This window comes from Ptychodera flava, chromosome 21 (assembly GCF_041260155.1).
Source record: "Ptychodera flava strain L36383 chromosome 21, AS_Pfla_20210202, whole genome shotgun sequence".
NCBI lineage: Eukaryota > Metazoa > Hemichordata > Enteropneusta > Ptychoderidae > Ptychodera > Ptychodera flava.
Genome location: NC_091948.1, coordinates 30,686,576 through 30,713,002, shown reverse-complemented (window position 1 = coordinate 30,713,002; position 26,427 = coordinate 30,686,576). Strand labels below are relative to the sequence as shown.

General features: G+C 40.8%; 1 long non-coding RNA gene across 1 annotated transcript in view; it reads left to right on the top strand.

Moving 5' to 3' along the window:
- The window catches only part of LOC139122009 (uncharacterized), a 38,862-nt gene extending 20,913 nt beyond the window's left edge, over positions 1-17,949 (top strand). Inside the window, exon 3 of the long non-coding RNA XR_011549380.1 lies at positions 17,575-17,949. This is a non-coding gene — a long non-coding RNA (uncharacterized lncRNA). The remainder of the gene's footprint in view (positions 1-17,574) is intronic.
- Positions 17,950-26,427: the final 8,478 nt, after the last annotated feature.

Genomic DNA, 26,427 nt, shown 5'->3' with positions numbered 1-26,427 from the left:
CCCCCCCCCCCCAGCTACGCTTTGATTCTCCCCGCTACGCTTTAAATATTCCCGCCATCCTTTAGTTCACACGCTCTGCGTAGCTACCAGCTGATGCATGCATTGTCTACACATAAGCGCTCACTGCAACTTTTAACCTGGTGAAAGAGTGGAAGGTGTGAAGTATGGTATGCATCGGATAAGTTGTCCGGAAGTGTTGAGAGGAACGTTAAAACAATAGAAGAATCGGCTGGGTTGTTCACAAATTTTCATTCCAGAACGACTACTACGACCAACAAAGACAGTATACATCGCGGACAAGTGTTCACAGAGGTAGCGGTGTAGCACTAGCAGGGCCTTTGATCACATTCCCATGCTTTGATCAATGAAATGGACCGCAAAAGAAACAAGAGTTGACTGGTGAGGTTGATTATGATTGTACAATGATGAGTTTTGTCTGAGTACGATCACGATCGCGATCGAGTTCACATTGCATAAATTTCAATATGGCGGCGGCCATGTTGGTCGACAGGTTTATAACGTGTTGACATTGATCCTGGCGTCGCGTGTGGTTCCACTCTGCAGACTCTGACAAGTTCTCTGAAAGATTTTACACCTGATTTTCGAGGGATTCTAGTTGTACTTAGTTCATGTCTTGTGATCATCTTGGTGGTATTTTTAAAATCAGAATCGAACGACGATGTTCAGTGAAGTAGAAGTTATGCGGGGGGGGGGGGGGGGGGGGCCGCTGGTTGAAATCTATCCCCGTGATGAAAAATTATTCGCGGTGTTTGTCGTTCAAAAATGATATAAAACTCATTGCATTTGAATTGTGTAAAGCTTAAATTTGTGAATTTTCCTCTTTGTTGGCAAGTTTTGACAATTTATTAGCAATATAGGCCTATGTATTAATGAAACTCCAATCAGACCACGGTCAGACGAACCATTTCTTGCTCTCAAAGTTTCAATCTGAATCTTCTGTTTTAATTGCAATTGTAATTACAATACTGTGATGATTTATTTAAGTGGAATAAAGAGTTTCCATGATGTTCAAACTGCACACATTGTGTGTTACCATTGCATTTTGTTGTGAGTGTACATGTATGTGTGGATGCATGTGCAAGCTTACATCCATATGCAAATATAAATTAATGATATGCAAATGATTATGCAAATAGCCGCTAAGCTTTGGCGCTTTAACTGACCCTGCTCCCTCCCTTGAGGAGGAGGAAAAAAAAAAAAAAAAAAAAAGCCGCGTCGCCGCACCATTTTTTAAAGAAAGGCCTGACCAGAAACATTTCTTTTTTTTTTTTTGGCCTAACTTATCCCATTTCCATTTTGGGGCATTTGTAACAAATTCACAGTATCTTTAACACTGCTTGGATTAAAATTTGTTAGTTTGAGAAGAGTAGAAATTTGACAGTGATCTGAGAAAATTGTGAAATTGTGTATTTTAAAATACTCAAAGTTATCAATGATGTCTGTTGTTGCAAGACCATAATCTACTACACTGTTTCCATTCCAGTGGTAACATGTAAATTTTCCACAAATATCTCCAGGTAGTCTGCCATTCATAATTCTTGTATTTGTGGTTTTACATAAATCTATGAGGTTTCTACCATACTTATTTTCGATCTTATCCATATTGCAGCGATTAAGATGTGTATCAACAGAATATCCTGGTGGAACTGGTATATGATTTGAGAAATCATTGTCAATAAAATCTGGCAGTAATCCTACTCTGGCGTTAAAATCCCCTAAAATCATGACAGATCCAGAACAGCTATATTTTGTGATCAACTGTTCTAAACGTTCGAAAAAAGATTCAGACTTATGTTTGGAATTTTCTGGTGCGTTGTAAACAAAGCAAATAATATATCCTGTTGTAATCTGAAAAAAACTTTTGAAAGTTTGCACCACACCATGTCTTCAACATCTGAATGAACCATTTTTACACCCTTCTTTATAGTATTTTTTACCAAAAGTGAAAGACCACCCCTCTGTTTTTTCTTTTTCGGACAACAGAATAGTCGTAGTACCCAGGAATGTGAAAAGTATGTTTCAATTGTTCTGTAAGCCAAGTTTCTCCAATACCAATAATGTCATGTTGAGTAATATTATTTATAAAGTCACTGTCTTGAAACTTTCTCTCTTGGTAACCCTGTATGTTCCAGTAGGATATTGACAGTGAACTTTGTATGTTGCTGTTTTTCTGAAATGTAAAGTTACTCATATCTGTTGATTGGTATCATTTGCCTATGGCTTTGAGGTGTATCAACATATTTTGGCAAAATGGGGTGATTTCTAGACCAATGAAAACCTTGTGTTGCGTCCCCGTATTGCTGTACCACCGGATTAACAGGATGTTGAAAATACTGTCTTCTCCTGAAAAGGTTTTGGTTTTTGGAGCGAGCATATCCTTAATATTCCTTACTAACAAAGCTGTACCCTGGTCATTTGCATGAACATTGTCATGCAAATGTATTGCTGCATTGATATTGTTGTAATCGATAAACACTAAATTATTATGCATATTGCACATTTTATGCAGTTGTGTGTTTAAAGCATGGAATAATGAATTGTTTTGTCTTGGAATGACTGATGAGATAAAAACTGTCGACTTTGGGAATTTATCTAATGTTACCTGAATCAACTCAGAATATTTGTTTACACATTCCTCTACAGGATACCACAATCAATATCATTAGTACCAGCATGAATGACAATATTATTTATGTTGGAAGCTGACACAGATTGAATATAACTTGTGATTTGAGGAATATATTACTTCCTCTAAGAGTTCTCACATGAGTATTTCTGTACACCCTGGAAGGATTGATATCCTTCAGCATAGAGTCACCAACAATGAGTGTCTGAGTCTTTCTTACAAACTTTACCCTGGGTGTTTTCCACTGTTGTTCTTCAGATGATTCATCTTCCCTTGCAAATGGATTCCCATGAACACTCTCTGCATTCATGAGTGGTGCGAAAGGGTTGGTTGATAGTTCCTGATATTTCCCTTTGTTGTGCTGAGGCTTCTCCTCTTTTTCCTTTATCAGCATTTTCATTCTGGCTTCTGTTTCATTTTGAGCCTTGAGCAGTGAGTCGTTCATTTTTTGCATCTCTTCAATGGTGTCCTGAAAATGTCTCTGTTGTTGCTGCTGGTTTTGTAGGATGGTATCCACCTTGGTTTGAGATTGTTGCATCATTTCCTGTAATCCTTGGATAGACTTGTTAAGGTGATTAATTTGCTTATCCAGTTGCTTGATGTCATCTCTGCAGTCGACACACTCACTTGCTTTCTGTGATGATTGCGTCTGTTTTATCTCTGTGTACATTTGGTGATGTTTTTCTGTCATCTTCAGAAGTTGTTGTATATGAGTGTTCTGCTGATTTAGATTTGATTCAAATGATCTTAACTTATTTGCAATGTCAGTGATGTTATGCCCATTTCTGATGAGTTCACAATACTTATGGTCAATTTGCTGAACAGTTTTGAACATGCCTGATAAGGTAGTTGCCAGATCCTGAGTATTTATATTGTGGTTGGATCGTGATTTCACTGATGATGGAGTATTTGTTTTCGTTACTTGTTGCCGTTTTGGAATCTTGGATGGCGTGTTTTCTTTGTTGGACTTCATCGGTGTAGAATTTTGCAGCTGTTTTGTTTTCTTCATATTTGCTACTGTCTTGTGTAGTGACACTGAATTGCCTGTTGATTTACTTTGTGTTGTGTGATCAGAAATGGTGTTGGTCAAATGATGTAATGACAAGGCAGGTATTGGACTATCAGAGTTCACTGATGATGGCTGAGTTGATGATTCGGTTTGTTGTTCTGTGGTTGTGTCATTGATCTCTTTAAGACATGTCTCTGATATCCCCTCTGTTAAAGTCAGTCTCTCTTTTACCGCCAACAGTAACATATCAAGCTTAGCTGACAGCCAGTCTACGTGGTGACCTTGAAACATGATAGTTCCAGTAGAACTGTATACATTCACAGTGACCTGCCCTTCAGATCCGTCCAGTGTGAATTTGAATTGCTGAAGATCTTTCATCTTATTTATAGATTCTGGTCTAGTAGCTGATAAAGCATGAATCCAAGCATCACTAAAACTTGTAGCTTTGTGGGTGTCATTTCCTTCAGTGCAAAATTTGAAACGTACTGGTGACCTCATTGTTTTGCCCCACTCCACATTGATTAATCCTTCAAAATGTTTGTCTACCAAATTACCAAGCCAAGTCTTCTTAATATCTTCCCCTCCATGTCAAGGTCTTCTAAGCAGAAAGAGTCTTCAGAGTTTTGATATTGAAGTTGCCATTATGTATGGGCATGTGCCAGCGGCACTGTACAACGTACGGAGACTGCAGGAGGCCAAGCGGTAGAGGCGTTCAGGGCCCCAGTCGGCACCGTGTTCTCCCGTTGTAGAGAAGGGGAGAGCCTAGAGCAAAACAATCTTATTGGACCCAACGGCGGAAGCATGCCGAGAGAATGACCGGGTCGAAAGTATAGACTAATAAATAAGAGAGGGTGCAGTCTCTGCTTTGCCGGGAAAGAGTAATCCAGCCGGGGGCGATTTTGGCGTGCCGTACCTGTCAATACAGGGCTCGGGTTTTGCCTGACCGGGCCGAAAGTACAGACTATAAATAAAAGCCGGTGCGGTCTCGGCTTTGCCGGCGGAAGAGTAATCAAGCCGGGTGGCGATTTTGGCGTGTCGTACCTAAGAGTTACACCCTCACAAAAATTTCGCCCTCCATCCTGGTTCACGCCGAGACTATATATAGGGGATAACTCTTGCTCGAAATGGGCTGAAGGTGAATGCGAGAAAGTACGGACTTTTGCTGTGCTTTGGCGGCTTTAGCTTCGGCATTGCCGGTACCTACACCTTGGCCCCGAAGCCATCGTCGCCCCTGCGACGAAAACGTGCAGTACGTGCGCGCTTGCAGTGACGTACCGCGCACAGACGGAAAGGGAACTATGCGAGAAAATAGGGCTTCTGCCCGCGAAACTGCAAGAAAGTGGCGATCTCTTGCAGCTTAAATGCAGCACTCGGTTTTTCCTGGTGGGATCGAAAGTACAGGACTTTAATTCGCAAAATATTGTTTCCCTCCCGGGAAAAAACTGCAAGAGAGTGGCAACTCTTGCAGCTTCATGCAGGGCTCGGTTTTGCCTGACAGGGCCGAAAGTACAAGCTGGTGCGGTCTCGGCTTTGCCGGCGGAAGAGTAATCCAGCCGGGTGGCGATTTTGGCGTGTCGTATCTAAGAGGTACACCCTCACAAAAATTTCGCCCTCCATCCTGGTTCACGCCGAGACTATATATAGGGGATAACTCTTGCTCGAAATGGGCTGAAGGTGAATGCGAGAAAGTACGGACTTTTGCTGTGCTTTGGCGGCTTTAGCTTCGGCATTGCCGGTACCTACACCTTGGCCCCGAAGCCATCGTCGCCCCTGCGACGAAAACGTGCAGTACGTGCGCGCTTGCAGTGACGTACCGCGCACAGACGGAAAGGGAACTATGCGAGAAAATAGGGCTTCTGCCCGCGAAACTGCAAGAAAGTGGCGATCTCTTGCAGCTTAAATGCAGCACTCGGTTTTGCCTGGTGGGATCGAAAGTACAGGGCTTCTGCCCGCAAAATATTGTTTTCCCTCCCGGAAAAACTGCAAGAGGGTGGCATCTCTTGCAGCTTCATGCAGGGCTCGGTTTTGCCTGACAGGGCCGAAAGTACATAAAAGCTGGTGCGGTCTCGGCTTTGCCGGCGAAAGAGTAATCCAGCCAGGTGGCGATTTTGGCGTGTCGTATCTAAGGAGCATTCGTTATTTACGGGGAGGGGGGGTCGGTGGAAATCAGGGGGGGGGTTGACTTTTACAAAACCGCTTTTCAGGGGGGGTCAAATTTTACAATCAATGATTGAAGGGGGGGTCAAATTTTACAAAGGTTTGTGTTGAGTTATGGAAAACAAATTGACTTTGGAATTTCACCGAAATGTTGCTTGTGTAACCGATGTTTCGAGACGGCAGAATAATAACCGACCGAAGCTCAGCCAAATTTATTTCTCTAGCAGGGCCAACAAGTCCGAGACTGGCATTAACCTCTCTAGAGCAGCAACAGAGCATGTAGCCCTGAGTACAGGTCTGTGTGTTCCTGGCGTATACGGCCTCCACCCACGCTGCCCTGCAACGGTCTGTGGAGATAACTGGGGTCTCTGCAGCGAGATTCAAAATGGGGATCGCCATGGGTAAACAACTTGTCGAGTATGTTATGTTTCAGAAAATGAGCGGTTTTGGACGTTAGGAGAAGTCAATCGCATCTTTTCTGGGATTGGTTAGGAGGTAAAGGTAGGCAGGGAAAGGATTTTGCCCCAATAGAGCAGAATTTCGGCCAAAAAGACCGTTTAGTCTTCATTGCGGTCCAGATCCAGGCTGCAGAGACCTCAAGTCTGTTCAAAGACCATTGCAGGGCTGTGGTAGAGGCCATATAATGCTGGGAACACACGTGCACACACCTGTACGCAGGGCTACACAGCATGGGGCATGAAAAATTGCCCAAAAATGAGGGCACACAGTCCATGTAGCCGACAATGAGATGCAAATGATATGCGGTCAAGGTCTCCTCAACTAACTTTCAGCTGGTTCTTCACTTTCTACTATTTTTTTAGTATTTTTTACAAAGGCACAGACTTATTCTACCTGCAACTTAAAACTGATAGTGATTTTGTAGCTCATTCTTTACTATTTTTCATAGTTTTTGATAGCCGGTAACACACACTTCGTGTTCGTGTCGGCTACATGGACGATCTGCCGAAATGAGGAACCAACACACAGTCATATAATGTAACAAACAACTTCTGTATATATTGTGTCAAATATCGGGGTCTACATATAAAATAGTAAAACCGTACTTCAAAACTATAAATATTACTCCATGGTAACAGTAACCGTACTGATCGACCTCCCGACGGCAGGAGTCGAACACACTTTCAGAACAAAACTCTGTTCAAACCTTTCTAAATGCTTAACAATTTCTATGGAAAACTTAACGGTACCGCAGAGGTACCTCAGACTTGACGACGCGGCTGGGAAACACAAATAGTTCACACGCGACTTTAACTAATGTTCGATGATGAGCACAATTGTAAGTCCCGTGTAATGTCTGCACATGAAAGTCGGTGACAACACACGCAATTCACTGCTAAGCAGCGTCCAGTTCAGCTACCACGGGAGCAGCCATCTTACTAATATTCTTAGATCTTTTGTTTACTTCCGGTCGGGACATGCCGAACTAATCTGAAGTCTTACTCTGCTAGCTCCGCGCATCGACAAAAGTTCAGTGGAACAATCATAAATAATGTTCTCATGACAATCTCAGACATCTGACTGAACTCATAAACGGAATAAAGTTCACAGTTAACACACAATTTGCTGCAGAAAGATCAGCTTTCAACTTGTGGTGATATTATCATCTTAGCAGTGCGTATATTGCAAATATACGGCACGGCTTTCACTTGTGTGAGCAATGTTCGTTCCATCGACTAAAGTAGAGCATGGCGTAGGGTTTAAATAAACTGTCCGATCCGCACAAAATTCGATTTCTGCCACTCACCGGTTTCTTACATATCTGCTGACTTGAGTAAGACTCAAAATAGAGAAATATCTGACTTAAAAGCACACGCTGACACTCAAACCTTCCAGTGCCAGTGCAGCATGCAACGTAAAACACTCTCTGAAAGTTCCCGTCTTGGACTCCCTAGGTATACAGTGATAACACACAAGAACTCCCAGGCAAAATAGAAAATACACAGGTCCTCCATACATAATCTATGAGAAGCTATGAATAATTTCTTTAAATACAAAACTAGCTAAATCTGTGTATTTATAGATTCTTGATTATTGATATTAATGTACTTGATAAGACTAGGGTAGTTACCAGTGCATGGTGAGCAAGAATATGATTTTGGAATTTCACGAATTGTTAATTCACTATCTTGTCAGAGGAAACTATGAATAATTTTTTTCCATAACATAACTAGTTAAATCTGTGTATTTATGTACGCTTGATTATTGATATTAATTTACTTGATTAGACTAGGGTGGTAACAAGTGGATGTTTGTGCAAGAAATTTGATTTTGGAATGTCACCGAAATGTTGATTCACTATCTTGTATATATGGAAACTATGAATAATTTTTTTCCAATATAAAACTAGGTAAATCTGTGTATTTATGTACTCTTGATTATTGATATTAGTGTACTTGATTAGACTACAGCGATTACAAGTTCATGTGTGTGCAAAAATTTGATTTTGGCATTTCACCAAAAATGTTGATTCTCTAGTATGTGAGGAAACTTTTTCAGCCCGGGGCCACAGGGTGCGAAGGGTTAATGAATCAAATCTGATGAATTTTTTTTTTTCATGGGGGGGGGGGGTCACATTTTACAATTGATGAATTGAGGGGGGTCAAATTTTAGAAATTTGATTTGGAGGGGGGGTCGCTTTTTACGTTTCATTTGTCGCTCAAATTCCACCGGCCCCCCCCTCCCCGTAAATAACGAATGCTCCCTAAGAGGTACACCCTGACCGGGTCCGGGGAATACGAGAAAGTACGGACTTTTGCTGTGCTTTAGCGGCTTTAGCTTCGGCATTGCCTTTATCTACACCTTGGCCCCGAAGCCATCGTCGCCCCTGCGATGAAAACGTGCAGTACGTGCGCGCTTGCAGTGACGTACCGCGCACAGACGGAAAGGGAAAATAGGGTTTCTGTCCGCGAAACTGCAAGAAAGTGGCGATCTCTTGCAGCTTAAATGCAGCTTAAAGAAAAGCCGGTGCGGTCTTGGCTTTGCTGGCGGAAGAGTTGTCCACCCTGGTGGCGATTTTGGCGTTCGTACCTAAGAGTTACACACCCTTACAAAAGTTTCGCCTTCCGTTCGGGTTCACGCCGAGACTATATATAGGGGATAACTCTTGCTGGTACGTACACCGTGGCGAGTTCGACCCGGATCAACTGGGTCTTGTCGGGGAGAGACTATGTTGAAAACTTTTTTACGGGGACAGAGACGGAGACCATGTTTGCGGAGTGTCTGCATCGCAGGATGGCCGCCTGCAGAGGTGGGTCGGTGCCCGGCCGAACACCGTTGGCTTGCCAGGCTTTGTTGGGGAGAGGCATGAGTTAAAACTTGTCTTCTCGTCGAGTGACCGACACAAGGGTAAAGTTGAAGAGGACGAGCATCGCGGAAATTCTGCCCAAAGGTTTTTTAGGCCCGCGATGGTCTGCCCAAGAGGTGCCAGCCCCCTTTCAGTTCTCCCTTGGCGTGCCAGGTCGTGCCGGGGAGAGGCAAAGGTTTAGTCTTGTTACCCAGACAGGGTAAAGTTGCAGAGTACGGGCATCGCGGGAGGAGGTGCGTCGGCGGACTACGAAGTGACCACTGCCCCCCCCCCCTCCGCAATCACACATCTTCGTGCTCATCGTGCGATTTTAAACGCCCCACAACTGATAGAAATGGAAATATTCTATCATCGCCCGAGACAATGTATGCCCAACATGCGCCGCATCCTAGATTCGGTGATTTGGTCGGGTACGCCTCTACAGAAAAATCGGTTAAATATGCACGAAGCAGGTCGACTCTAAAAATTTCCCCAGTTTTAGACTGAGAAATGGCCGGAGTATTTAACCGATTTTATTTTGCCTAGTGTTTGGCATGCACGTAGGACCGAAGGATATAATTTTGGCCAGTAAATGTGGTAACTTTTTGTTTTTGTAACTTTTTCATTTAGTTTGTTTGCTTGTTTCTTCCCACTGAAGTCTGACAGCGCAAAGTATTTGGGATGTAAAGTAAACATAAAATAAGCATATCACATCTGTGATTGTTGACAACTAGTATATTTTTGCACTTTACATTATGAATAATAAACAAGAATTCTATAGTAGTAATTTAGGCAGCTTCCATAGGTACGTAAAATGGGGAATACTCAGCAATATGACAAAGAAACAGTGATTGTTTTTCATTTGGCTGCTCAAATATATAGTTTAAAGCAACGGAAAATGACAAATATTTAATTTGAACTGAATGAACACGGACCGCGGGTATAAAAAGTAGCTAACACATAAACACATAAACATGATGTTTATTTCATTTGAATAACGTTAACAGCATCATGCAGACAGCTCTGCAAAATATCCACGCAAAGCACTAATAGAGGAAACTTTTTAACGCGTTTCATGAACGCATGAATATCCATCAAATGCTGCTTTAACGAAACGCTAGACATTTCGGTCGTAGTATATAAGCTTAGGCAAAACTGGTCGAACCTTGCGCCAACAGAGATAGGCAGACCGCGGGACCATTTCCGGCCGTGGGATTCAAAATTACGGGTTTACCGGCTGAATGAACTTTAATAACTTAACGACTGAACGAAGTTTGATAACGATAAATTAATTTAAATAACTTTTCAAAGGTAAAACTTCACTATTCACAGTATGTAAATCTTTTGGCAGCTTCCATACAACTACATGATAAATAGCGTAACTTTACAAATACAACATGGTGCAACCCACTGAAGGGATGGGAAAGGGATTCACTCCACTATAGAGATGTGTAAGGGTACCGGAAATCGACAACTGCGGGGCCAAAGTGAGGGCTCTCACAATCGAAGTGCCAGCAAATATGGCTTGAAGTGAAGGCCATCACTTTCAAAGAGCGAGCGACAGTGAGGGTGTGACTTTCACCTAGACCTAATAAAAAGTTTAATACAATCAAAGTCATTCCTCCCGGGTAACTCCTACATTTGTAAAACCGTGATACGACCTCCAAGAAAGTATAATAGGCTGCGGCGCAGCGCTGTGTATGAGCGAATGGCTGAGTGTATTGCTGTGAGTACCGTAATATCGGACTACATGTGTGATAATGGCCGTGTACGGCGCGGCAGATCATGACCTGTTTCACTTACGTCTTTTTCATAAATCTTTTCGTGTTTTGTATATTGACATTAAAATAGCAACCAACTTCCATTCCACATGACTTTGCAATTGTTTGCTGCTTCCTTACATCAAAAAGATAATGTCATCTACCGTAATGAGTCTGTACACCTCCCTAATATTCGTGCATCCCTTTTAATACAACAAATAGTCTCCTCACCATAGCAATTCACACGTCATGCTTTTACGTCACTCATAAAGAACTCGGAGTCAACTACCATCGAACATCGCAATCGACACCTGTGACAAACAATAATTATGAGAAATTTGTGATGTCGTGGTTAAAAGATCCTGACACCATAAGGGAAAGTCCAAATATTTTGTCAGCTGATGTTGCTGAAGCGATCGTAAAGCTCCCTCTTGAAAAATCTATCGGCCATGATCATCTGTCTGCCGAATACTTCAAATATGCTAATGAACGTCTGCATGTAATGCTGGCTTTGTCTTTTACTGCAATGTTCAATCATGGCTTTCTTCCTGAAAGTCTCATGAGAACTATTCTTGTTCCTCTAGTCAAAGACAGAACTCGTGATATGTCCAGCAAAGATAACAATAGACCAGTCGCCATTGCCACAGTGACTTCTAAGATCTTGGAGTTAATTATTTTAAAGCGTTGTCAGGATTGTCTTAATGCTACAGATTTTCAGTTTGGTTTTAAACAGAAACATTCTACTGATTTTTGTATTTATGCCATGAAAGAAATAATTTCCTTAGGCTACTATACAGTCATCTCAAAAGTGCAGTATTTGTGTGTTTTCCAGATGCAACCAAAGCATTTATGGTGGCTGTACACTTAGAAAAACATGGATAACCTCAGAGTGGCATATATTCTCTTAAGTTTACCACGTGACTGCAGTGCCAGTAGAATGTGTGTATCGAACAACATTCCATCTTTGATGCTCTCGGACAAAAACTGTCGTATAATTTCTTCATCAGACTGCACAATAGTAAAAATTGTGTTCTGGCCGATCGTGAGTTCTCATGCATTCGTCGAACTGTTATGAATTCACCCTTTGTTATCACAGAAACATATATTTTAATTGAATTAACCATTTTGACATTTAACCATACCCTATTCAGGCGTTTCATTAGAAGCTGGCAGCTGGAGAAAAGAAACAAGAAGGTAACAGATTTTCCATTCATCCAAATTCTTTGGTCGTAATCTCCGGCAAACTGAGGAATGTTTAAATTAACAAAATGTATTGTCATTGTTTGGCTGTTGAATATTGTGACTCAAACACTGATCATGCAAAAAATATAATAAAAATATCAGTGTTCAATGTAATTTTCAAACAATTTTACCGTGTGCTAAACAAATTGAAACACCTCTCAGACTGCATCATTGTACACATCAATTTCTCAAAATTTCTGTTTGAGAGATGGTCCCTTCTCTCGTAATGCCCCCTTTGAGGTCTTCTAATAGTTTTACTTAGTAAAAAGCAAATTAAAAAAAAACACCGCACCATTGCACACATCAATTTCTCCGAATTTTCGACGCCAGATAGGGGACACCCCCTCTGACACTTTCCCCCTCAGCCTCTTGCGTAGTTTCACCTATAAAATCCTAGGAAAACAAGATTAGTTATTTTTCCAAATATAATCTAACTGCCACACAGTGAGCGCTGGCAGTGCAAAACCTTTGAACAAATATTGAATAATCCTGCTTAATTTTGATTTCAATTTTTAGGTTTCGTTCTCTAAGGTAATAGCAACTTAGCGGACGCGCTGAACGCGTTCACAGTCTGCGTGCGATTTCGCGACGCAATGTAAGGCACCTGGGACTGAAAACCCGGTAAACCGCTACACGGTGACATTTGACTTATCTTGTGAAATTGGTACGCCATGGCGGTAAGGGCCTCCGTTGTACAATTGCCGTTTTACATCCTCTGATACCGAAACTTACTGTACAATGCAACTCTCTAGGTTACAGACGTATGTGGGAACCATTTTATTATCAGGTATCGTTATGTGGTAGAAACAAATTCAAGTTGCTGAATATTCACGAATTTGCAGATAAATAACTGTATTATTTACGAATTTGAAAGTGCTAGCAAAGTGCTGTCATATCATCCTCACTGTCTTATATACCGATTGCTCATACCTTCACTTCATCTATTTTTTTAAAGTTAACTATATTCTCATACAAGAAATATTTCAAATTTCTTTTTCAAAGTACAAGCTTATTTCTTGAATTCAATGCAACGATTTATCGCTTTTCTTGTTGCACATCCCTAGGGCTGATCACGTCACTATGACTATCTAATGGGAGCTGCGGACGCGGACGGGAGCTGCGGGCTTCAGAATTATCACGGCCTACATTTTTATTGTGACAAATAAGATACAAGAAATAGATCGAATAGAAGAAAAAATACTCTGAATGTGCTTATATTGTGAAATACGCAAATATGTAAGCTTCGACAAAACAAGACCTGGGCCTAAATGATATCGATGCCGCCATGGCATCACTGGTTCTTGTAATACTAGTGCAATGTTTCCGTGACGTGGGTCTGACGCTCAAGTTGCCCTATCAACTGGCTGAAATGTTGCTAGTTATAGCTGAATCAACGACAAACTAGCTGTGGGTCAACCCCATCCATCAAACCTGAGCTTGCTCTTTGAACTCAATTAAATAGCACAATGTCCAGTGCGTAACAAAAGATTTGGACAAATATAACAAGTTGTGCGGTTTGTTGCTACACTGCACTGTCGCTAACTTAAGTAATATATGGATGTACAGTTCATTTATTCTGCATGCATAGAACACGCATACTTATACACTGAACGAGCAGGAGATTATTTGAAGTAGCATACCATGAAAAGGAAAAATACAAAAATACAGCTTTTTGTTTTCTTTTCCCTGGGTATAGACACTAGAAAATCTTCGTTTCGAGTGTTTTGTGCTTTAAGTAATGTATCGGCAGCTACGACGGAAAGAATGGACGCAATTAGACCCCCTCCCCCGTTTGGTGAGAGGGGTACCCTCGTTTTCTTAGAATTTTTTCGGTGTGAGTAGCCAAGTAATCAAATAGGGCTTATAGACGAATTCTCTTTCGATAACGTTTTAACGAAAAACATAAAGGCATCCTTATCCTTTTTACATTTAAATGTGAGGTTAAAGGAAAAACAGTTGGACTCGTTTTGCCACGGATTCGACACTACAGTGGAGAGACTAATGTGACTCTGCGATCCTTTGACGTTATGTTATGTTATGTTAAGTTATGTTAAGTTATGTTATGTTATGTTATGTTATGTTATGTTATGTTATGTTATGTTATGTTATGTTATGTTATGTTATCTTCATTTATTAAAGTGTCATGTGTGCACATGTAATTTTACATTCAGCCCCCTATAGCTTATAAGACACTGAAGCAATACAGGCGTAAACATATACTTAAACATTACACACAGATTCCTTTCTCTAACGAAAAGCATTGCTGACAAAATGTGCTAGGTCGACAGACATTGTTGCTATTAAAAATTCTAAATCTTCTTCATAGTCTCTAGTGTCAAAATGTGGGAACATTTCCCTTGGTTTTGAAAACGAACTAACTAGTATTTTGCCAAAGACAGAGATTGTTGAACCCTAGTTTGTGTGTGCTTGAAGTTTGCACTTTCAAACATGCACCCAAATCGGGGGTGACCCTCCCCCCCCCCCCCACACCCACCGCACGTACGCTCTTTATTTAATAGTTTGTCGGGAATAGCACTCAAATTCTCGTGGAATAAGTCATTTATCGCGGTTAGCGGGTATATCCGAGTCAAGGCCACGATCAAGGCACCGTAGAGTAACCTTACTCATATCGAGGGTGTGGGGCAGATCATGAGATATTTTTTGAGGAATTGTAACAACGATATATATATATATATATATATATATATATATATATATATATATATATATATATATATATATATATATATATATATATATATATATATACATACACACACACATGCTCTTCTAAAGCGCTCTGAACCGAACTTATGGGGAATGAGAAAGCTGCTTACGACCGCCCGTCCGCACTGATGATTGAAAATCCCCACCCACTTTCCTTTCCACAGGAAATTTCCACTCCCCTCCCCCTGCCACACGATTTTGATCCCCAAAGGGCTTTATCTGAGTTTCCCACTAAGCAAAGGCTTACCAACACTCAAAAATACCTCTCGCAAATTAATAAGAAACCAACAAAAATTCGTCCATCCTTTTCAAGTCCACGTGCGTTCGGAGTGCTCAGTGTACGGTAACGTCTTTTCTTTCTCCGTGCGCCTTGGTCCAAAACCGTTTGAATTTGCAAGTAGTTTTCGTCCTCAGCCTCGACAGTAATTTATTTCATTTCTCGACAACTCCATAGGCTTACTTGAACCTCATGGTGAAGGTAGGGATATAATTCATGATTCATTTCATTTCATTATCATTTGAAAATATTGATCTAATTTTCTAATAATTTGAGCTTCTTTAGGTGAGTCGCACATTTGACTTAAATTTCCATCTGTACTTTATATTTAGGCTATTTTGAGAAGTTCTTCTCTCTTCGCGTTTGTAAAAGAAATTTGGAAAAAAACTTGAATGACTTTGTGAATTTCCTCATGGTGTATAAAATTTTGTAGCGTGTGGCCGCCTACTTCACGCTCTTTCTTTGCTCTTTTGAAAGCAGTGTTTGACAAATTAGAGAAATTATTTTTTCAAAGCCCACACACGAATATTCAAAGCCGCATCACGAAGCGATATCCGTACGTGAAATGCAAATTTACGCAGTATAAAAGAAAAGTAGCAACATGTGGTCGTTCCCTCCCTTACAATAGGCCAGCACACAGCCAAGGCCCGGTCCCAATGGTACGCAAACCACCTCGAGAGCGCAGCCAGATGAAGTACAGAAGAATAACCCGGTGCCTGCAAGTGGAGAAGCCACTGCTAACAACAGAAATGCGAGTCAGGTGAGCTTCATTCCTTTGCACGTCTCAGAGTCCCCGTAAAAAATTTCCGAGTTTCAGTGTCGTAGCTTTACCCCTTTTGTCTGTAGTCTAGGCGAGTATCCGTAAATTTCTGAGGTTTTCGTTTTCGGGTCAGCTCAGTGTAAAATTTCTCTAGTCTGTTTTCTCCCGGTTATATATGTTTTTGCATTTTCCTCTAGTCTTTCGACGTGGAGTTTCTTTCCACCAGGTTTTTCCCACCCTTTGGTTGTTGTCGCTGTATTGATGTCTTCATTTATACCGAGTGCGGTAACATATGTATTGGCTTGTCGTATTTTCGTCGCATTAAAAAATATACATTCGCAACCCGTTGAATAGTAGAATAAAAAAAAGTTTTAAAATCCCTCCCCCCAAAAAAACTTTCACGTGTCCTTGACATTTAGCTTGTATGCACCCGCTGCATCGTTTCTTCTCATTTGTCGTAGTTTACTACGCATAACTTGCTTTGCTTGCATAATTGTGGGCAGTCAGGGTATGGTAACTGACTGTTATGTAAATGAGGGGGCCAGGCAGTTTGAGACTACGAGAGTACCTATAATTTCTGTGTAGGGCCAGGTGGGTTAAAACCCATGTGAGCGCCCGTGAGACGGCCAGGCAGTTCACCTTTCAGTTACTGGTAACTGCGTGAGTGCCGGGTAAGGCCGAGTGAGCGGTAAAACCTATGAGAGCGCTAATACGGTAATGTCAGTAAGGAGAATGTGACCACAAATATTCGGGCGACAAAAATTAACAAAAAATAATGAGTGTATGGTAAAAATTTTCAGAAGATTGTGGTAAAGTGGTAAAAAAGTTGAATGTCTATACTCTACCCCACAGCATCTGAGTGATATACTTGCCAATGGGGGTACACAGTAACGGATGGGAAATGCGCTAGTATCCTGCTATTAGAAACTTTGGGACTAATTATAACCATACGAGAAAGTGAACGTTGAGATAAGTGTCTCTACAATTAAGTGCAAAATTGTAGCTCTACAGTGACGCGGTCGGTGAGTTTTGGTTTTTGCGACCTCGCTCACCAGGAGAGCTACAATGCCGAAGGCCCTGTAGCGTTCAAAATAAGCGCGCCGCATACGACACGGTATTTTGATGTGAAATCCAACATATTTACTACATTTGGCAGTACCAATTCATCTGTACTGAAGACTAAACACCAAACTAACCAACTTTGTCGTTTATGGTGTATGGTATTCATTCAAACACGTCGATCGCCTTCAAAAAACATTTCTGGGAGCCGCCACTACCAACCTCTGGTAATGGAGGCTCCATAAACACGCTCAATGTTTATGGAACGCGATCGACGTGCTTGGACAAATCCCAAACCCCATAAACGACAAGGTTAGTGTAGTATAGTGTTTAATCATCAGTAGGGATAAATTAGTACGACCAAATGCAGTAAATATGTGGGATTTCACATCAAAATGCCGCGCCATATGCGGCGCGCTTATTTTGAACGCTACAGGGCCTTCGGCATTGTAGCTCTCCTGGTGAGCGAGGTTGCAAAAACCAATACTCACCGACCGCCTCACCGTAGAGCTACAATTTTGCTTCTCTACAATGTGCACTTGTGTTTTAGTTGAAGAGAGGAAAGAGGCCGTAAAGGCAAGAGTGTACTATGACGTTGAATCTATTGTAGGTGCATTTCTTTTCTCTCGCAGGACAGAGTGGGCGATATTGAAGACACAGGTGAAAAAACTACAGGAGTTGATTGAGACTGCCTCGGTGGACGACGACGCCCTTGAAACAATTATGAACTTCAGTTTGTACATAGTCCGTCCCTGACGTCGCGCTCACAATTGATTGCAGCACTGAGGGCCCTAGTGGATCGCCACGGTGGCAGTACACCCGAAGTTGCAGAGACGCAGAACAGTGCTAGCACAATTTGAATCGAACGATTTTGGTAAAGAGGCCGGGAGGCTAAATAGTATATTGTTGGGTAACAAAGAAAGGGACGAGATCGCCTCTAAAGTGTCGAAATTCATGAGACAGTTCAAATCGTCATCCAAAGGGCCGATAATGAGAGATCTGATAAAGAAATAGTCTATCACTTGTTACGTTTCTGAAGAAAAGGAGCATATTGCTAGTTCTTGCTCAAAAAGAAAGTAAACTTTTCATCAGTCTTTACCAATGTAATCTCTTCATCCTCGCGCACGCACGCATATGCACACGCTTATTTGCACGCATGGCGGTCCATCCATTCTCATGTACTTACACTCACTTGTACAGCTATCACACTCATCCCTGGAACATGATACTGTTATACAGTTGTGTGGAAAGTAATAACATTTGATTCAGGACTTGAGAACTGTAAATAAACTGCACTCTAGCATATTTATCCTTGTTGTGGTTATTTGAGTGGTGTAGTATAGAATAAGTGCATCTAGGCCGTAGCCTGGCTGGTTCAGTCGAAACCATGTATGTCCACCACTAGTTTCCTTGCCGCTTTAATGATATAAATTTTGCATATATGTGCAAATATTTACCATTTTCAGTAAAAATGATGAAATAAGTCCTAAAAAAACCACAACTTACTTTGCCTTATAAGCGTGACCCTTTCAGGCTGCGGTAATGCGTATTGTCTTCAATGCGAGTTTGGTATACCAAAAAACTTCGGTGCATTCACTGAGCATTAGCCCTGCAGAACACGGGGAAGGCTCGTGTAGCCTTTAGCATTCTAATGCAGCCTCTCCTTACTGAGATCATCATTGTCTTGTCTAGGGGCTCCCTCAAGATGGGAATAGGCCTATATGTACAAAATACTATTAATTTGTTAGGCTTTCAGTTCGTACCTTCTAGTTGGGCCTTGAGAATATCCCCCACCTTCCCCCCGGTGAACTCTTGAGGGCGCCCCTAGACGGCAACCATGAGGACTGAATATCAACGTTCATGTTGCCAGGGCAACTAGGAAAGCGTCACCATCTCTATTATCTTTCCGGAATCCACATGAGTTTGTGGCTGGAGAAATACACACCCACTGAGAAGTGTGGCAACAATTATCATCAGCTTCGGATAACCCAAATCAAATCATGGACTGGGTTCGCAATAGTTTGTGTTTCGCAATATTTTAAACACTTCAAGGGTACCTTTAAAGGATCTCAGAATGACGATCCATCCCCTTCTCGAAAAGTCTTACCCAACGATCCCTCCTGCCAGAAATTTGCGGAATTTATATCCAAAACCACAGCAGACGGGCTGAAAACTGGAGCAATCTCAATGTGTGGTGAGATAGCGAAAGACCCTCCACCACACGTACTAGTTTTGCCAATAACGGTAGAGCCCCCAAAACCACGCATATGTAGATATGAGATTTTTGAATCTATGGATAACTGATAAGCCGTTTAAACTGGAGAAATTAATATTGAAGTCTCTAGGTACATGAAACAAGGGGAATGCCAATTTAAATGTGATGACAAGAGTGGTTATGACCATGTTTTCTAGTTAATTCAGGAAGAAGAGGGGGTATTTTGGTGTCCAGTGGGCTTGGCGGTGGCATGTAAATAACACCCTCCCCTTTGGGTGCAAATTGTCAGCCTACATGTACCACACGCGTGGTTATACTGTATGCAGTTATGCTAGAATGTTGGGTGTCCCATGCTTGCAGTATATTGATGACAGGCACGGGGGCCCTCTGAGAGTGTTTATAACAACTTGTCAGGTATGGAACCTAATAATTGGACCGACCTTGAGCTCACCGAAGCTGCCGCATACATCCTTCTTAGTCTCTGTATAAATACAGGGTATTTCATTGCTTTGGAGAAAAGTGTTTTGCGCCCTGTCCGATCCCTGATATTATAAGGTACGACCGTAAACACGGAAATCCAGGCTTTTATAATTCCGGAAAATAAAATGCGCGTTTCCTTCAAGTGGTCATTTTGTGCTGTCGAAGTCAACAGTCCCAGTAACCCTGTTACAAAGAATTATGAGTAAGTGTGTTTCATTTTCGTTGGCGATCCCGTGTGCGCGGTTGTATATAAGACGGATCGCTCACGCAGTGTATAAAAAATGCAGACGTCATCCGGACAATGCAACACCCTTCAGTTGCCTGCAGGAGAGTCACATGGTTCTAATAGATATGTATACGGATGCCAGCTCGTTCAAGTGGGCCACGATATTACAGGCACACTCTGGGAATCCACAGGTAGTTAGCCATTATTGGGACGCGGATTTGGTGTTGAAGAAACGGAGGCGCTAGCTAGAACGATAGTTGCAGTCAGTCCGCAGCTCACAAATTCTCGAGTAGATGTATACTCGGACTTAGGTGTACTTGTGTACGCATGGAATAGTGGTTTCCCTGGCTCTAAATCTTAAGAAAATTTTTCATGTGTGTGCGGTACAACACCTGTTTGAATCTGACGCATGTTGAATCTGACGTATATTAAATCTGGAAAGAATTTAGCCGATGAACCATCTAGACAACTTTCATTATCGGATACTACGATCTCTGATGATTTGTGGGATAAGATAGACAAGAAATTCGGTCCACACACAGTTGATAATGTAGCCAATAAATCGAATGCAAAGATGAAAAGAAGTTGTCGCTCCTTTCCAACAACCTAAATGTGCAGTCAGTGGTCAATTTCTTCAATTATAGCTTCCTGCCGGGAGATAAGATATGTTTATCCCCCTGGCGCCCGCTGTAGTCAGCCACGTCACTCAGAAGGGTCTAAGTGTAACAGTACTCTTCCCAAGACATCACTACCCGCCATACTGGCCGATTGTCCAGCAGGTAGCGCATAGCCTAAGTCCTAAAAAATAAATTGCGCTGTTCCGATAACATGGTTTTCAAAAATAGATTAGGTAGGTCGGCAGGAATTGTTTTTCCAAAAGTAATTTTATTTTTAAATATGCATTTTTCAGGGGTTCAGGGCGGTCAAACATTGGCCACAACATTTCCAGAAAAATGTGTCATACAGAATTGCTGGATGTGTGGTTTGGATAACGCGGTAGGCTTGCAGTATTGCAACGATCGGCAAAACATTCCCATGGAAACTTCAACAGAGATTAATTTAACAGCCATTGACCAGCGAATGCAAGATATCCTGGGGAACTGCACCCTATACGAAATACAAAAAGACCGTCTTATATAGCAACTTGAGTTATTTCTTCATAAGATTGATAGCTCGAAAAACGTCTGGTCAGCGACACCTCATGAATGATATTATTGGAACTAATTTGGGATAATAAGATGGTGAAGTAAGATCGTTTTAACCTGCATATGTAAGCTCATCTGCTTTTCTTTTAAGTTACACACTTGTTTTTTGAAGTAATTTGTAATATTGCAACATTCAGCTATACGGCACATAACACTCTTGAGAATTTGAAAAATATGACGATCCAATTATCCCAAATTATTTCCAATCATGAATGATATTATTCGATTTCTGATTCATAAAGACAAAGAGATCAAGACCCAAGTGCATGACGTAACTTGCCCTCATTTAGGGTCCCTAGGGTTGCAACAATGCGCATGTCCCAAAAGTCTTCGTGCCAACACTGTTAAAAATATGGTTGCTAAATTAAAAACATTTTATCTATAATCGCAATCATACCAATCCATAATCCAATAACACTAGGTCAGAATTCGTAAGACAATAGTTGTAAATATAGACACAAAACAGCACAGAACAGACAGTAAATAGACGGTACACAAACAAAGTTAAATTCATGAAAGAAAGATATATGGACCTCTGGCCAAAAGACAAAGAAGACATGTCAGGTGTTTCTATCACAGCAGGCTGTATTTGTTAGATCCACCCCTAACCCAATGGAGTCAACCTTTGTAGATAGGTATATAAGAAGACATCTGGGCAACAAGGAAAAGTACTTATTACACCGAAACAGACGAAACCACTCTTTCTTGATAAAATGCGGCTGGTTTTCCAGCACATTATCGAAAAAATGGAGCTCCCACAGTCACCTCAGCAACTTGACGTTTTAGCAAGGAATTTAGCATTTTTCAAACTACTAGCCTTTTTTCAGTGGTTATTGAGTACATGGGACTTTGCAGCGCCGGCCTGGAGCGGCCGGCGCTGCAAAGCCAACACGTCAGAAAAGCTGGCGACGGCCCCGTGGGCTACAATTATTTCACCTACCCTGGGTCCTTCTTAAAATAGCCGTCACTCTCAGGCAGACATCAACATTTCGCATTTTTGAACTTTCGTTTAGGGGGAGGGGAGGGGGTTTTGATGTAAGTGAAGAAATTCCGTTTCTTGAACTTATGCGACAATCTGAGAAGGTCCCTCAGAGTAGTGAGCTGAAAGTATGTGAAGTTAGTTGACCTAATATCTAATGCACCTCGGGGAAAGATATTCGGACTCTCAATTTTTTTCTGATATTTTTCCGGTCTACCGTTTGGACTGGCTCATCTAAAAGCTCTTGAAGTAAATAAAGTTTACACCGGCTTAGTTTTGTCAAAATCGAAAATTTAATTTTACCCATACAACTAACACAGGAATATCGGCCATTTTGAATGTCAAATATTCATAAATGCTCGATAATTTGTTCTTCTGGTACCAACTTTTGCCAAGTAAGCCCTTATTTTATAATTGATTTAGTAAGAGAATGGTTTAAAATTGACAGGGAAAGTTTCAGTAAAAGTTGAAGTATTTCAGTTTCGTGGCGCGAAATATCTTAAATCAGACGTGGAAATGGGGACGTGTCAGACAAGAGGAGCAAAGAACACGCTAGGTTGAAACAATTACACCCTCCGTCACTGTATTGAAAAACTGTGTTTATCTATGTAACCGTATATCGCAACACCATCAGTCTCTACTGTATAATGTGACCTACTCATTCCACTAGAAGGCAAACCAAAATACTTGAAGAGTTGTCTTTCGTCTTCGTTCGTCATCAAGCTGATTGAGGTTAAATGTAGTAGTGGACGGTATTATTCGTTCCTAAATGTCTGGATATGAAACGAATCATGTATATCATTTCATAGTATATCATGAGCTTTCGAAAGTTAACTTCAACTTTAGAGTGAGATTGTTGCGAGATATATGAAAAATCCTATCCTTGCCACTCACGCGTTCGTTTTTTCTGTGGCTGAACTCTTGGCGGCGTCTGACAGATACAGTATGTGCGGGAGATATTTTGATGGGTAATGCAACGAGACTAGTTTTAGTAATTTGATGCAATTGTCAAAGGGTTACGTTAGCATAGTTCCTTCAGTCCAATGTCACAACACGTCACAAAGAAACTGCCAATTAAGATGACGGTGCTCGCACATGAGCGGTAATGCAGATCAATACGTCATCAGGTTAATTTAGTAAATGCTTTATTTGATTCTGTTTACCAGTAAGCGTGATAAAACGTGACCCTTTTACAAATTCCGTCATTCTGTCTCTGAAGGTAATATTCCTGACCAGCTATGGGGACGAATAAACTGAAAAATTACGGAGAGTCTGTGTTCTGATGAAAATGGAGTCTCCACGACCTTTTGCTAAAGTTACGGCCAAGTTAGCCCCCGTGACCTTCGAACTCATACAATACTTCCAAGACTACAGCTAAAATTTCCTCCGCTTTGTTTTTGTGATATTCTGGCATTTACCATGGAGTCAACACAGATAATGGCGTCCATGTTGAATTACAGAACTTTAGACGATTTGCCACTGAAATCCTATGTTTCGCATGGAGACCCATGACTGTTAATCTTAAAAAAGGGAAGAATTTAAAGTTCCCATTTCATGAAAACCCATTTCATGATGTCTATATCTATATTTGAACACACACAAAGACACAAACACACAAAGACACACACAAAGACACGTACATTTTTTAGCATCGCAGACTGTAATTTCCCCTAAGGACATCTGTATACTTATATATATATATATATATATATATATATATATATATATATATATATATATATATATATATATATATATATATGTGTGTGTGTGTGTGTGTGTGTGTGTGTGTGTGTGTGTGTGTGTGTGTTTTATATGTCTTCGAGTAAATAAATGCGCAAAACTCATATTTTTGTGGATCCGACAATTTTTCCTTAGCAACCGTTGCCTAGTAATTGAATCCTTCGGTATTGCCTTATGCAAGAAAAACTCTTCACCTATCTTTGTTTAAAGCAATGCCTAGTGTTTACTGAATGAAACCAAACTTTATGCCAGCAGCAATTAGTCGTCACTTATAACAAACCGCATCTGTAATATATATATATATATATATATATATATATATATATATATATATATATATATATATATATTTATATGTAGGGGCGTTCCTTGGTATTCGAAATGCCCATGTGAGGGCGCTGTTTTTAAAAAGCGGCCACCCGCTTAAAATCTGTGATTGGTTAGATTTTCTCTTTCCATGGTAACTGTGGTAAAATTCGAACAGGTGACACCCGTATACCTGTAATCGTGTTAATGCAACTTTTCCAAATTGTATTCGCTGCTGCATTCAGCAGCGTTGACGAACGTATTGATGCACAGGGCTGCGAGCTCTATTTTAATGATGATTAAGAAGTTCGATGCTATTGTTGCTTTCAGAATTGCAACGCGATGTCACTCAAATGACCTTTGATCGCAATTAAGAATTGCATCTACAACGAATAATGCAAATGTAAATTACATACGGTCGAGATTAATGACAACAATAAAAATTTAATGAAAATAAATATTGACAGTGGATAGAGACGGCCGAACAAACAAAAGGGAAACTGCAAATCATTCTATCAAAAGGCACTTAGGAAACGTAAAATTTGTAACATACGGTGCAAATTGTCGCCACGTCAAAATACATTATGTATTATTTCAGCTTTCGATAACATACATAAGATAACTCTCGAATGATCTGCATTGTATCGAAATAAGGGAGTAAATTAATGTGAGGAAAGCGAATGTGTGTTTTGTGAGTCCTTCTTCACTATTGTGTATTAGAAGAATTCTGACCCAAATCTTGCCCCCATGAAGATATTGGCGCAACATTTGTACACTCCATAAAAATCAATTGCGGCAAAATCTTTTGAACATATGGTCGTTTCCGTTCTTTCCCGGGAAGGCATAAAATATTCGTGCGTCAAAATAGCACGCAAATCCGCATTTTACATTGAAATGTTAAAAAAAACAAATAAAGACCGGGATTTGCGTTAAGTACTGACGATAATCCTCTTGGTATATGATAAAGCTACAAAATCAACAATAGGAAAGACAAAATTTGTGAAATTTGATTTCTACGTTGAATAGAATAAAATTCGTCTGAAAGCTGTACACAACCTAAGTCATCTGAACACGAGTTTCAACGTTATGATGGCATATTCGCCACCACCAAGTTTGCTCCGGTGAATAATTTTCCCGCTTTGCCAACAAAAATAGGACAGAGAAAATGACTGTGTGTTGGCAGGAGCGAATATAGCTCTCGCGATTCTGTTATTTTCTGATACACAGCGAACTGAGCATAAAACCAGGGAACACAACATGAATATATGAAATCCAAGTTAAAGACATGTGCCAAAGCGTGCAAAAGATTCCTAGTACGTAATTGGGATCATGGCATCATACTCTAAAAGCAATGCGATCTCGAAATTTAAAGGAAGCAGATTATAAGATGATCCCTGGTCTACAATATTTCTGCAACAGATCCTTATGTATCCTAGTTTTAGTACAAATTCAACCTTGTGTCGACCCGGTGTGAAAAATACAACTTTTTGGTCTACCAATTTGAATGACAGTGCGAATGAATAAGGAAAAAGAAAAAAATGTACAACTTGGAACACATATACACAACCAAATTCGCTTTATCTGAAGTTTTATCTGCCTGGTTGAGTTTACAATTTACGAAAAGAAAGCGTCTACAGAACGGTATTGTCTGTACTCATCATAATGTGTAAGCTGCTTTGAAAATCGCTCTTTGCTACAAAAACTTTAGTTTGCATGGCTAGGAGAAGTGGCCCTGGATTAGCCGAACTGGGGAGGCCAATCAGCGCGCTATTGTCCACGCACACTGACAAGGTAGAATGCGGGTCGGGGGACAGATATTCGGGATCTCAAACTTTTACAATATGTTTTGGGGGTGTACCCATCTGTGGGGCTCATTTTGCAGCTCACAGAGTAAACAAAGTTTTCACCTTCTGAATTTTGAAAGTCAGAAATGTTAATATTTCTTCATAGAGTTAACTTAATACAGGGATGGCGGCCATTTTGAATTTGAAATATTGGTAAATGTCAGGTAACTGTTTCTCTGGTATCAAATTTTGAACGCTATCCCTGATCTTTATTCTTGATTTTGAAAGGAAACGGTTTAAAGTTGAACCACGAAAAGTTCGAGCAAAGTTTAAGATTTTCAATTTCGAGGCGCGTGCAACTTTGACTTAGCACCTTGGCACTTACGTCATTCATCGGTATCTTGGCACTTACGTCATTCATCGGTATATATATCGATCACAACTTACAGCGGAAATAGATTTTTTTCCAAATTACAAGGGAGTAAATCGATGGCAGTCAGAATATCATGCCAATCATTGCCAGATTAAGGGGTAAATCAGTCGATCA